The sequence below is a fragment of the Gallinula chloropus genome, assembly GCF_964237585.1.
Source record: "Gallinula chloropus genome assembly, chromosome: 18".
In the NCBI taxonomy this organism is placed as follows: Eukaryota; Metazoa; Chordata; class Aves; order Gruiformes; family Rallidae; genus Gallinula; species Gallinula chloropus.
The window spans coordinates 3,670,716-3,683,584 of NC_140103.1; positions in this window are offsets into that span (position 1 = coordinate 3,670,716).

A 12,869-nucleotide genomic window follows, 5' to 3' on the forward strand; every position below is an offset into this window, starting at 1 on the left:
GTCCCTTTCCTTCCCCACACTGTGGCTGTCTCCCAGCTGCAAGGGGACCCATCCTTGGGGACACAGGGCATTCCTTCCAGTGCTGGAGCAAACCAAATGGAGATGTTTTTGCCAACTACCCACCTACCCCAGACCTCTGTGGAGCAAGAAGCTCCATCCAGGCTCACACCTGGCTTGTGGCCACACCACCACCTCCGGACTGAGCTCGGTGCTGCCCTGTGCCTGCTGTGGGCTCTGGCCAGGCTGTGTCCTGCCAGTGTTTCCATGGGATCCGTGCTCCCAGTTCCAGTCACACTCAGGAATCAGGCTTTCCCACTACCATGCTATAAGCAGATCGTGTCTAGCTCAGCCCTGTTAACCCCTGATCCCCCTCTTTTTTTCTGTAAAGCCCAACAAAGAATGCCCACTTTGGGGTTCATGTGAGATCTCATCATCCACAAACACTTTTACAAGTGGGGAAACCGAGGCAGGAGATGATGAGCCCATGGGGACGCTCTGCTGAGGCCAAAGCTGCCGTGGGGCCACATGATTCCCCACTGTGGGACCCAAATTTGGTGCCAGTGCTGGAGGAGCTGCTCGCTCAGAGCCATCCCTGGGCACAAGGGAGCAGCTCTCCCTGCGCCCTCCAGCAGCTCGGTGGCAGCTGTGCTGCTTGCTTGCCACGGAAGGGTCCCATTAGGAAAGTATGCAGTGTATTTTTAACTGTCTCTAATGCAGTTTAACAGCTGGAAAGGAGGAAGAAAGCCAACCCCTTGCCATCAGCCAGAGCTCTGCTGTCCACAGCCGAGGCCGCAAGGTTCCAGCGGTGTGGTTGGGGTCCTCGTCCTGGGGGAAGGGCTGGGAACCAGCACCCCTGAGACAGGTTCTGAGCACAGGGTGGGGGACCCAGCAGCTCCTGGCTTGACACACGTGTCCCCTAAAGCCACCGTGCTGCCCACAGCTCTAGATGCTGAGCACTGTGGCCGGGTCTGATTCTCCAAAGATTGGGGGGGTCTTGGCCACGCTGCGGCGTTGGGATTCTTTGTGTGCCCTGGGATTGGGGCTCAAGGCAGAGGTTTCTGGGAGCCAGGCTCTCTGAAACATCAGCTCTGTGCTGGGGGCACTTCACTCAGGGCATGTTTGTCCCTGCTGTCCCCAGCCCCAGTTCAGCAGGGCTGCAGTGTGAGCAGGATGCAGCACCCAGGGTCTGATGTGTCACCTCCTGCCTTCCCTGCCAGCATCCCACAGCAGCAGCTGCATCCCGTGTGCCAGGGTCCTGTGTGTGATGGGTAGAGACGGCTGCTGTTGTGTCCCTTCCTGTGCCACCATGATAGAGGTGCCCCTCCTTACCCAGTAATCATAGAATCACAGACTGGTCTGGGTTGAGAGGGACCCCAAGGGTCACAGAGCTCCAACCCCCTGCCACAGGCAGGGACACCAACCTCCAGGCCTGGAGCTACACAAGGTTGCCCAGGGCCCCATTCAACCTGGCCCTGAACACCTCCAGGGATGAGTCTTTAATGGGGCTGAACCCTAACAGGGACCCTTGGCAGGGTGGGGGCTCTTGGGGTGGCAGCCGTAGGGCTTTTCTGGGGCGTTCTGGTTGGTTTGCTGCCTCCAAGCAGAGTTCTGGGCGACAAGTCTGCTGCCATCAGTGGCATTACCCCCATCCTGCTCCTTGGAGGACTCCCCCCTCCTCACCCCAGGTCCAGAAGTCTTGGAAGAAGAGGATGACGTGTCTCCAGCCCTGTCCCAGGTGACACCCCCATGGCAAGGGCCATCTGGGGAGCTGTTCCCCCCCCGGAGCAGCGCAGGGGGCTGGTTTGTATGGTCAGGGCTTTGCAGACACTCTGTAAAAATGAGCCATGGGATGGCTGGGCTGGGGGTGGGCTCAGCAGTGGGGGGGCTCTGATGAGCCCTTAGGGGATGTGGGAGCTGCTGGTGCTCAGCACTGCTGCTCTCTGCACAGCTTTTTGGGGGGGAAGGGGGGTGTGATGTGAAGCTGGGTGTAGGCTCAGTCTGGGCTTAAAAAGGGCTGATAGTGAGAGACCAGGTGGAAACACCCCCAGGGAAGGGAAACAGCTTCCCAGGGTCATCCCCAGGCCAGGGGCAGAACCACAGATGAAATCCAAGGGAGCCAAGCTGATCCTTGGGTCCGGTTCACGATCCCTGGGTTGGGTTCACACATGGACACTGCTGTCCCCTGGCAGGGACCATTAGGGGTACAGTTTCCTGAAGCAGTGGGTGACACACATGCAGGCTGTGGGACTGGTTTTCACCTTGGGGAAGGAGGAACCTGGAGATCTGGGATCTGCTTTTCCCTCAGAGCATCCTCTGAGCCACCCATGGTTGGGTGCTGGCTGCTGAGGCCAGGTGGTTAAAGGCACTGCTTCTCTTGGGCAGCTTCTCTCCAAATCCCAATGAAAACACACACAGGGGGAAGCCAGGACGGCAGAGGGGGAGGACTCACACCCCAGCAGTGGGGTCTGGGCGATGCTGAGCAGGGACACGTGGTGGGGTTTGGAGTCCAGCTGGCTCCAGCACTGGGGAAGGCGGGGGTGTGAGATTTAAAAGCTTTGGGGGAAAACCCAGAAACCAGGGCAAAGAGCCTTGGGTGCTGCACCGGGGGGCTGTAGCCACCCTCCAAGAATCCCAAATCCAGCAGCTCTCCTGAGTTTGTCTTGTTTGTTGTGGATATTTTTTATAAAATTAGGGGCTCAATGAGGAGGAAAAACCTTGAAACCAAGGAAACAAGTGAGACAGAAAGGAAAATGTGGACTCCTGCAAGGCAGGGCGAGCTGGCTCCAGCACCTGGGGCTGAGGGTGGGTGGGTAGGTGCTGCCCTGACCCCTCCTCTGTGGCTGAGGGAAGAAAGTTGACCAGGTTGAGATGCAATAAAAAAAATATGAGGGTGAAAGGAAGGGTCTTGGTGCAGGGAGGGGGGTGCAGGGCTTCACCCCAGAGGGCGCAGAGCTGCTCACAAGGAGACTGTTCCAGAGGAAGAGGGTTGATGGGTGAGGGGAGCAGAGATTCATTGGTTTTTAATGGGATGCTGTGATGGGCTCAGCCATCCCCCAAGGACTAGACTTTCCAGAGCCCAAAATAATACTCCCAGACCAGAAGTGAGGGGGTAGCAGGGCTGGGAAGACCGGGGATGAGAGGTGTGGGTGGCTGGAGTCGTGGCTGTGTAAATCAGTGCGGTGCACTGCCACTCCAGCAAAGGGAGTTCTTCCTCAAAGGATTGGGAAGTTCCCCCTCAAACACCTTGACCTTCCCCCTCCGGACAGCAGGGATGGGCGGGATCCCAAGGGCAGCGAGTGTGAAACCCAACTGGGGAGCCGGGCGTCGCGCTGGGGGGGATGCTGCCCACAGCACATGGTGAGGGGGGTGTGTGTGTGTGTGTGTCTGTGCCTGTCTCTGTGTGTGTGTGTGCGTCTGTGTGTGTGCGTCTGTGTGTGTGTGTCTGTGTGTGTCTGTGTGTCTGTGTGTGTGTGTGTGTGTGTGTGTGTGTGTGTCTGTGTGTGTCTGTGTGTGTGTGTGTGTGTGCAGGGGCAAAGCCCTGTCTTCCCCAGATCTAGAGCCACACTAAAGGGTCTGGGGTGTGTGTGTGTGTGTGTGTGTGTGTGTGTCTGTGCCTCTGTGTGTGTGTGTCTGTGTGTGTCTGTGTCTGTGTGTGTGTGCAGGGGCAAAGCATCCCCCAGATCCAGAGCCACACTAAAGGGTCTGGGGTGTGTGTGGGTGTGTGGGTGTGTGTCTGTGTGTGTGTGTAGGGGCAAAGCCTTCCCCAGATCCAGAGCCACACTACAGGGTCTGGGGTGTGTGTGTGTGTGTGCGTGTGTGTGCAGGGGCAAAGCATCCCCCAGATCCAGAGCCACACTGAAGGGTCTGGTGTGTGGGTGTGTGTCTGTGTCTGTGTGTGTGTGTGTGTGTGTGTGCAGGGGCAAAGCCCTGTCTTCCCCAGATCCAGAGCCACACTAAAGGGTCTGGGGGGGGTGTGTATGTGTGTGAATCCCTCCCTCCCATCCCTCCCCATAACACAGCCACCCGGGCCCAGCTCTGCTGTGCTGGGGGGGGGGGGCACAACTTGCCATTTCCCCACACATCCCCCCAGAGGGTTTTTTCCATGACACAGGCAGAGCCGGCCCGAGCGGCGAGCAAGGGAGAAGAGCTGCCTGCTTCGCCCCATCTTTCCCCCCCCCCTCCTCCTGCAACCTCTGGCACCGCTTTTCCAGCGGCACATTGTGCAAATGTAACCTTTCAGCCAGCCACTCCTACGGCAGGAAGCCGGGGGGCTCCGCTCCTGCCAGGAACGCAGCCGGCGCGGAGCTGGAAGGCAGCCCGTTAATCAGAGCCGGCTGACAGGGAAGCACACAGCCTGGGCAACAGATTTCTGCTCCCGCTCCCTCCTCGCCTGCTCAGCCTCCCCCTCTCCCCATCCCCTGCCCGCGCCCGCTCGCTGCGGCTGGGCCCTGCGGTTTGCCCCCCCCCAAGCTTCATCGTCCTCCTCTTCCTCAGGAGGCTGCCCCCCCCACACACACCCCCACCCCTGGGGTACTCGCTTTCCTGCTTGGGGTGGGGCTGGTTGGGGGTGCTGGGTGGGGACTCAGTGCCTTTGGTATCCCCTGCAAGGAGGGGATGGGATGTGGGGAGCGATGGTGGCACCACAGACACACACCTCCCCCTTCCTCCCCCCCCCCAAGACAAGGCACAGGGAGCATCCTGCCCATTGCCGGGGTGCTGGTGGATGGGACCCGTGTGTGGCTGTGGCAGGGGCTCGCTGCTGAGCCCCCAGCCCTCCTCAGGGCCTTGTTTGAGGTCCCCCCAGCAGGGTCACCCAGCCAGGGGGTCCCCGTGACACCATGTGTGCAGGCATAGGCCTTTTCCTCTCCCTTTCATGGGCACCTTGCCCACCCCCAGCCTGCTGTAAGAACCGACTGGGAGCTTGTATCCATGGTCCCTTCAGAGGGGCTCACAGCCACTGCATCTGTGCCACCAGCCACTGGCCCTTGGCGAGGGTTTCGCCCTGTCCCACCTGCTGTGGCAGCTCCAGACCAAAGCCTGGTGTGTATCCTGGGTGTGAGGGCACTGCCATCTCTTCCCAGAGCCAGGCAGGCTGAGCTGGGGGCTGCAGCCCCAGCAGGGTGGGATGAGGTGGGATGAGGTGGCCACACTGGCTGAGGCAGTGGTGGGATGCCATCCCCCTCCCATTAAAACTGGCTAAGCCCTGTGGGGCTCCTGTGCCCATGGACATGGCGAAGCAGAGACCCAGGGGCACTCATACCCCCTCCCCAAGAGGGATTCTCTTTGCTGAGGATGAGGGGCTTGAAATTTTGGTAAGGTGCTGGAACGGGCTGCCCAGAGAGGGGGTGGGTGCCCCATCCCTGGGGGTGTCCAAGGCCAGGTTGGATGGGGCCCTGGGCAACCTTGTGTAGCTCCAGGCCTGGAGGTTGGTGTCCCTGCCTGTGGCAGGGGGTTGGAGCTCTGTGACCCTTGGGGTCCCTCCCAAACCAGACCAGTCTGGGATTCTATGATTTTTTGGAGTTGTTGAGCCTGCCTGGGGCTGGTGTGTGGGTGTGAGGGCTCTTCCAGCCACCCCTGGGCTGGGGGGGGGGCAGCACTACAACCCCCTGCATTTATTTTCCATGTCTGGTTTCTTCCCGGTTTCGAAGCGCTAAAGTGCTGCATTGTAGCATCTGTTTTTGTGGTATTTCCAGCCCAGCTGGAAGCAGGAGGCACTCAAAATTCAGAGATGGGGGAAAGAAAAAAAAAACCAAACAAACCAATGGATCTGGTGAGATTTTGTCTTCCTGCCAAAACTCACCAAACCCAGGATGCCAGGAGAGCCCCAGCAGCGGGCGCAGCATCCTGCGGCCTCGCCTCTTCCACCTTCTTCCTCCTTCCTACTCTTTGCTCATCCCAAACCATCCTCTCAATCCCAAATTGCTTCCAGGACGCTGCACAAAGCCTGACCCTACCTCCAGAGCTGGGGACAGGCGGCTGATACAGCCGCTGAGCGTGTTTCACCTTTTTTCCTCCGGTTGCGAATTGTCCGGGACCAGATGGCGATTTTCTCAAGTGAATCCGTTATTCGAAGTCACTCACTGAGACAGCCACGGCTCAAACAAATCCCAGGCCCCCTGCAAAGCCATCATTTGGTCTTTCCATCTGCCCAGCCACCGCCGTCGGCGTGGGCTCAGCTTCCGCCAGCGCGCCGGAGGGAAGCGGGGAGGCCGGAGAGCTGGTGGATGGAGGCAGCCTCAGCCCCGGCGCCTGCACCTTTCTCCCCACCACCTCCTCCCCTTCACCCCTGTGCAGTGGCTGAGGAGTGTGAGGCTCTGGAGGCTGTCAGGAACGGTTAGGATCCACATCCCAGCTTTGCTGGGGTTTGGGGCTGCGCCGCTGCCTTCCCGTGCCAGGGACAGGGTGAGGCTGACTCGCTGGGAGAGCGCCCAGTTGCAAACTGGGAGGTTGTTTCTTGCAAGAAGGTGCCAGCGGCTGTTTCTGCTGCCCCCCTCCCTGCCCGACCTTGGGGGGCAAATGGGGGGTCTTAGGATAATGAAACACCAGACCAGCCCCTGGAGACTTCACGTGTGGGTGCAGGGGGTCCCTGGAGCACTGGGGGGGGGTTGTGCAGCAATGTGCCCAGCTTTGGGTGATGGATATGGCACGTGGACCTGCAATAGCAGCCCAGGGTTGACTGGAGACAGCCAGACCTCCCTCCCCACCTCCCCCACCCCAGTGTTGGTGGGCTCAGGCAGGTCTGTGTGGGATGGGCTTTGCCTGGCCAGCTTCAGCCAACCCCATCGGGTGCCTCTGAGGGGACCTGTTCAGCCAACCCTGCTCTGGGTGCTGGCAGATGGGGAAGGGGCCAGGCACTGGTTTTGATCCAGCCCCAGGGTAATAATTCCCCCCCCTGCAGGGTGTATGAGAATGGGGAGCAATGGGGAGACACACACAAGTCTGTCCCTGGAGCTGGAGCATCCTCCACTTCTGCACCAGAGAGGGGCTGAGCCAGGGAACTGCTCCAGCAGCCACCTGCCCCCTCCTCTTGGCTGGACTCCACTTTGTTCCTTCCCTTCTTCTCTTTTTTCCCTCCCCAGCAAAGACCTGGAGCTGGCTGGAAGGGACCCAGTGCCCTCTGGAAGAGGAACCTGAGCTGTGCAGGGGGGCACTGGAGGGGGTGAGGCTGACAAAGGGTGAGATGCTTTGAAATGCAGTTTCCTCTCCCCATTTCATCTCCCCACCTAAACAAATACCGCTGGCTGGGGCGCATCCAGCAGGCTTTTGTTGCCAGGCTTTTGTCCAGGGCTGGGGAAGGGGCTGGAACCCCCAGCCCCCCCAGGGACACCCACGCTGACAGGGTCCTGTGCTGCCTGGGATGCTGAGAGGGATGTGGGAGGTGACAGCCCCTCACCGCAGGGTTTGGGGACACCCTGTGAGTCCCCTCGGTGACCTCCAGCTGCCGTCCCCCTCACCAGCCACCCCACTGCCACTTAATGCCCTTCCCTGGGAGTGACTCCTGGGACAGGTCCTGGTCCATCCTGTCACCACCGTGTTCCCTCCTGGCACCTCGGCAGTGCCACCAGCCTGTGGCTGCACCAAGGACACCCCCAAATGCCGCTCTGCACCCAGCACCCCTGGGATGCTGCAGGACCCCACAGAGTAATCCCAGGATGAAGGTCTGGGGATTTTGCAGAACCCATCAGGTGGCTTTTCATTTGCATCCCCAAAAAGCCACTTTCATTACACCCTGGGGAGGGGGCACTTCGGGGAGTTCCTGTGAATAGCCAAACCACCCTGATGTAACCGAGGGGACCCCAGCCTCAAAACCCTGGCCCTGTGAGCAGCACCCCTGGCTCTGTGCAGGTGAACCCCCCAAATTAACTCACAGCAAAGGTGAGACTCGAAATGACCTCTCTGGAAAGCAAACCCTGGCTCTGCCCGGGGCGAAGCGTTTCTCAGGTGACCAGGTTTGGAGGCAAACAGGCTGGTTTGAAATGTCCCCTGTTGTTCCTGCCTCATAATGGGAATGGCAGCAAGAAAATAAACACTCTTCTTTTTTGTTGTTGTTGTTGTTGGAACCGGGAGTGTGTCCCCAGGATGGGTGGAAGCCGTTTGCCCAAGCCTTGCATCGCCCTTTGTGTCCCTGTCCCCAAGGGGCTGGGGACAGATGCTGGTCCAGCCTCTCTGGCTGCGGTGGCCAGGGATAGGCAGAGCATTTCCAGACAACAAAAGCTCTCTGGCTGCCTGGGTTCCCGCTGCCTTATCTCCCCCTGCGATGGGGGAAAAGGCCCCAGGACATCCTGACCCCAACCCCTGGGTGCTGGGACCCCCAGTGCCGGTGGGACGTGGCTGTAGGTGGTGGCTCTCAGCGCTCAGGGATCCCATCCTGCGTGGGGCAGAGCCCTTTTTCTCCCGCTAACATCTTCATTGCACACAGGGGGGGTGGTTGAAAAACCTCCTTGGGGAGCAACTTTGGAGCCAGGGCGAGCACAGAGCCCTCTGCTCACCTCCTCCTCACCACTCGTGGGCCAGCCCCAGGGATGCTGAGCCCCGTTGGGGGTGAGCGGGGGAGGCTGCGGGGCTGGCCGGCGGGGAGAGCAGCCCCGCAGCTGAGCACCGTGCTTGTCACCCAGACAAGAGATCAATAACTAATTTCACTGCAGCAGCAGCGCCGGTTTTTTTCCAATAATTGTGAGCTGGCGGTGGGGAATGAGGCTCTCAGCACCGCTCCACACCAGCCTGCACCCGATCAATCGCCACACCACTGGGGCAGCAGCAAAACTCATTTTTCTCCTTTTCTTCCCTCTCTCCCACCTCATCCTGCTCCAGCCCTTCTCCTCCTCCTCCTCCTCCTCCTCCCAGCATGGTGCTGGATGAGCTGTGTCCCCAGGATGTGGGCTTCCTGGGCTGTCCCCATGGTGGTGGGGACGATGGCTGAGCCTCCCACGCTGCCCCAGCAGCTCTGAGCGCTTCGGTCCCTGTCACCTGCGGGCTGGACCCAGCTCCTTGCATGGAGCATCAGCCACAGAAGTTTGGATGAAGGCAGCAGAAGAGCGATTTCTCCTCTCCTGGGTGTGATCAAGGGGCCCCAAGGGTGCCCTGGCTGCTGGGCTGTGGCTTTCAGTGGCCATTGGTGTGTTTGTGAGGGCGATGGGGAGGTTTCCATCCCCTGAGCAGCTGGTGTGATGCAGAGCACAAGCCCTGCTGCACTTCTCCTGACTGTCCTTTATCACTTCTGCTTCAGCAGCCCCACAGTGCCTCAGTTTCCCCCATGAGTCTGTAAAAGATGGGGCTGAGAACTCCTCCTGCTCCCTCCCACACCATTACAAGCCACCATGGGCTCCATGTCCAGGCCAGAAAGTGTCCTGGTGCCGAGCTCACAGGGCAGCACTTGGTTTTGGGGTCCCCAGGCTGATTTGAGGGGATAATCCTGTGATCCATGCCCCAGCAAAGGCAGCAGAGAGTGACGCTGAGTGCTCAGCATCTCCCCTGGATGGAGAGATGCTCGAGCAAAGGTGGAGCCTGGGGGCACCCTGGTACTTGGGGGGCACTCCAGTACCTCCAGTGGGTTTGGATGTGGTGCTGCACCTGGGCACTGCAGGGAGGAAGGCTCAGCAGCGGGTTCATCACTGCAGCATCTTCTGAGCCCATCCATACAGCCCGTGCAGATGGCAGCAGTGCAGCCCCTCACTCCTTCTCCCTAATTTAAGACCCCCACTCCCTGGTTCCCCACGAGCACCCCCATGAATTAACCACCCCCCTTCGCTGCGCAGCGCCAGGCACTGCCTGCATAATCTCCAAGGTTTATTACTTGCCTTGAAGGCACTTATTGATTGGGGTCTTCTCCAGCTGATGGAGCTTTTAGTGTGGCCCTGGCTGGCCAAGCAGGGTTCAGGGCTCAGCCTTGCCAGCTTAGCTAAGCTGGAGCTTGAAAACCTCCGTGGCAAGGGTGCAGGGACACCTCTGCTCCTGGGAGCAGGATGCCCATGGGCACATCCATCTTTGCACTCTCAGATGCTTTTTTGGCTTCCCAGACTCTGCCCAAGAGCCCGTGTGTGTGTGTGTGTCCCAGGCCAAGCCACAGCTCACACGGGGTTCAGAGGTGGAAAATCCCAGAGGATTTTCCTGGGAGGGCCTGAGGTGTGGGGAGGGAATGGGGTGAGGGCAGTTTTTGGGGGGTGTTCTGCCCTGCTGAGGTTCCCCTGGGGAGGTGGGTGCACCCCACTAACCCTGTACCTCCTGATACCGGCAGCAGGTTCCCCCTCCCCATGGTGCTACCAGTGCTGGGCACCACACACAAGCTGGGGGCTTTTACACCACACCCCTCACACAGTGTGGGGTCTGGTGACTGGGAGGTCTCCCCCCAGCAGCTGTTTGGCCTCAGAGAAGACACAGAGGCTGGTAATGAGCATGGCTGAGCCGTGGCCCCCTGGCCACAGAATTGTCTCCTTCCACCCTGTCCCAATTTTTCCTCTCCAGGGCCCCCCTGTTCTCACTGCTGGTCCCCCAGTCCCCAGGGATCATGGCACGTGGATGTGCTGGGGTTCAGGGGAGGAGGGTGGGGGGGGGGGGGGGTTGGTAGGAGCCCCCATGGCTCCTTTAAGAAACCCACAACCAGCTCCAGGAACCAGCTCAAGGTCACAGCAGGAACCTGCGGACTTGGCAGCGCCGAGCGAGGGAGGAGGGCTGGAGGGAGGGAGGAAAGCAGCCTGCCACCAGGATGAAATCACAGCCAGGGAGAGGGGACGGCTGGGCACAGCGGAGGGGAGCGGGATGCTGGGGGGCAGCAGAGTGGGGCACGCAAGGGGGGGGTGGGATCCCACCCATGGGTGCTCCCCTGGGACTGATGCAGCCCTGACCTCAGCATGGACCCTCACAGCCCTGCACCATCTGATGTGCCCAAAGCAGGAGAGTCCCCTGGTCCGTCCCCCCACCAGAGCTGCCCCAGCAATGCTGGGCCTGTGTCACTCCCACGAGACTTCCCAGGCTCTGTGGGAGGTTTTTCCAGTTCCAGTGGGAGCAGAGCCCAGGGACCTGCCAGCCCAGAGGGTCGCATCCTGCACATGGCACAGCCCAGCCCCAAGCTCTTACCTCACTGTGTCTTTAAAAGCTGGTTTTGCTTTTCAGAGCAGCAGCTCCTGGAGTCCCGTGGTTGCTGCTGGGTCTCTGCCTTGGCTTCAGGGACCTTTGGAGCCGTCCTCACCAGGAGCACAGGGGGGGACAGTAAAGCTTTAAAGGCTCAAACCACAGGAAGTTAATAAAAATAAATAACACACAGACACACAGACACACACATCCCCCCTCAGCATTTCATTCTTCTAACCTTTGGCGTGGAAATGGCTCTAAGGGTTTGGGGTGCTCTGACTCACCTTCTGGGCAGGTAAAGCTGGGTGCAGCGAAGGCACCGGAGATGCAGATAAACCCTTGGCGCTGTGATGCTCACAGCCAGGTTAACCCAAGACCCTCCTGGCTCCAGAGTCTGCTCCTGCCCCGTGGCTGCAGCATGTTTACCCATGTGGGGGGGCTGCTGGCTTAACATATCTGGGGACTTCTGGGGGACAAGCAGGAGCAAAGCTCAGGCAGACCTGACCCCGGAGAGTGGCTGTGGCCAGGCTGGGGCTGAGCTGCCGCTCCGCAGCAGCTGGTTCTGGGGTTGGTTTGGCGATGCCCGATTTTAATTTCCATCAGAAGAATTAATCTGTGGAGTTATTTTTCCCTTCCTTCCCCTCCCCTTCCTCTCCTCCCCGCTTTAGACGGAGAATTTGATCAGTTCTCCCAGGAGCTTGGCACCATTAACATTCACTCCCAACGCAGGCGAGCCGCGCTGCATCGCCAAGAGCCGCCCGCGCTGCCAGCTCCGGTACCCAGCCCTGGGCATCAGCTCCCCCCTCCCACAGAGCCCCTCCACCTCCCCAGCTCCATGCTGGGCTGTGAGGAGGGTGGGATCCTGGTCTCTTTGCTCTGATGGAGTTTGGGCTTTCCAAGACAATGGAAGCTGAGCAGCTCTGGGAAGAGCATCCCAGCCCAGGGCATGGGCAAGGCTGGCAAGATTTGAAGTCACTCCGGATTGATAACCTGGGGCTTTCCTGAAGCAGGTGTTGGGTTTTAATTAATAAAGGTCAATTAACAAATTATTATTATTATTATTAAATATTATTACTGCTAAATACTGTTATTAGATGCAGCAGAGCAGGCTGCCTTCCCCAGCAATAGCACCGAGGAGCCGCAGCCGGTGCAGCCCCATCCATCCGGCACCACGCCGGCCACGTCCCCGGCTTGGTATGTGCTGCATCTCCACGTGCTGTAGCTCCGTGTGTGATGTATAGAGTCACAGAGTCACAGACTCACAGAGTCAAAGAATCATAGGGGCTGGAAGGGACCTCAAGAGATCATCGGGTCCAACCCCCTGCCAAAGCAGCTCCCCAGGACAGGTCACACAGGTCGGTGTACAGACGGGTCCTGAATCTCTCCAGAGAAGGAGACTCCACACCCCCTGGGCAGCCTGTCCCAGGGCTCCCTCACCCTCACGGGGTAAAAGTTCTTCCCCATGTTGGTGCAGAACTCCCTGTGCTCCAACTTGCAGCCATTGCCCCTTGTCCTGTCCTTACAGACACTGAAAAGGGGCTGCCCATTTCCCCCTGCATCCCATACTTCAGATATTGATAAACATTAATAAGGCCCCCCCTTAGTCTTCTTTTCTCCAGGCTGAACAGCCCCAGCTCCCTCAGCCTTTCCTCACAGGGGAGATGCTCCAGGCCCTTCATCATCTCCGTAGCCTCCTCTGGACTCTCTCCAGGAGATCCCTGTCTTATTTTATCCCAGGGAGCCCAGCACTGGACACAACACTCCAGGTGGGGCCTGACCAGGGCAGAGCAGAGGGGGGAAGG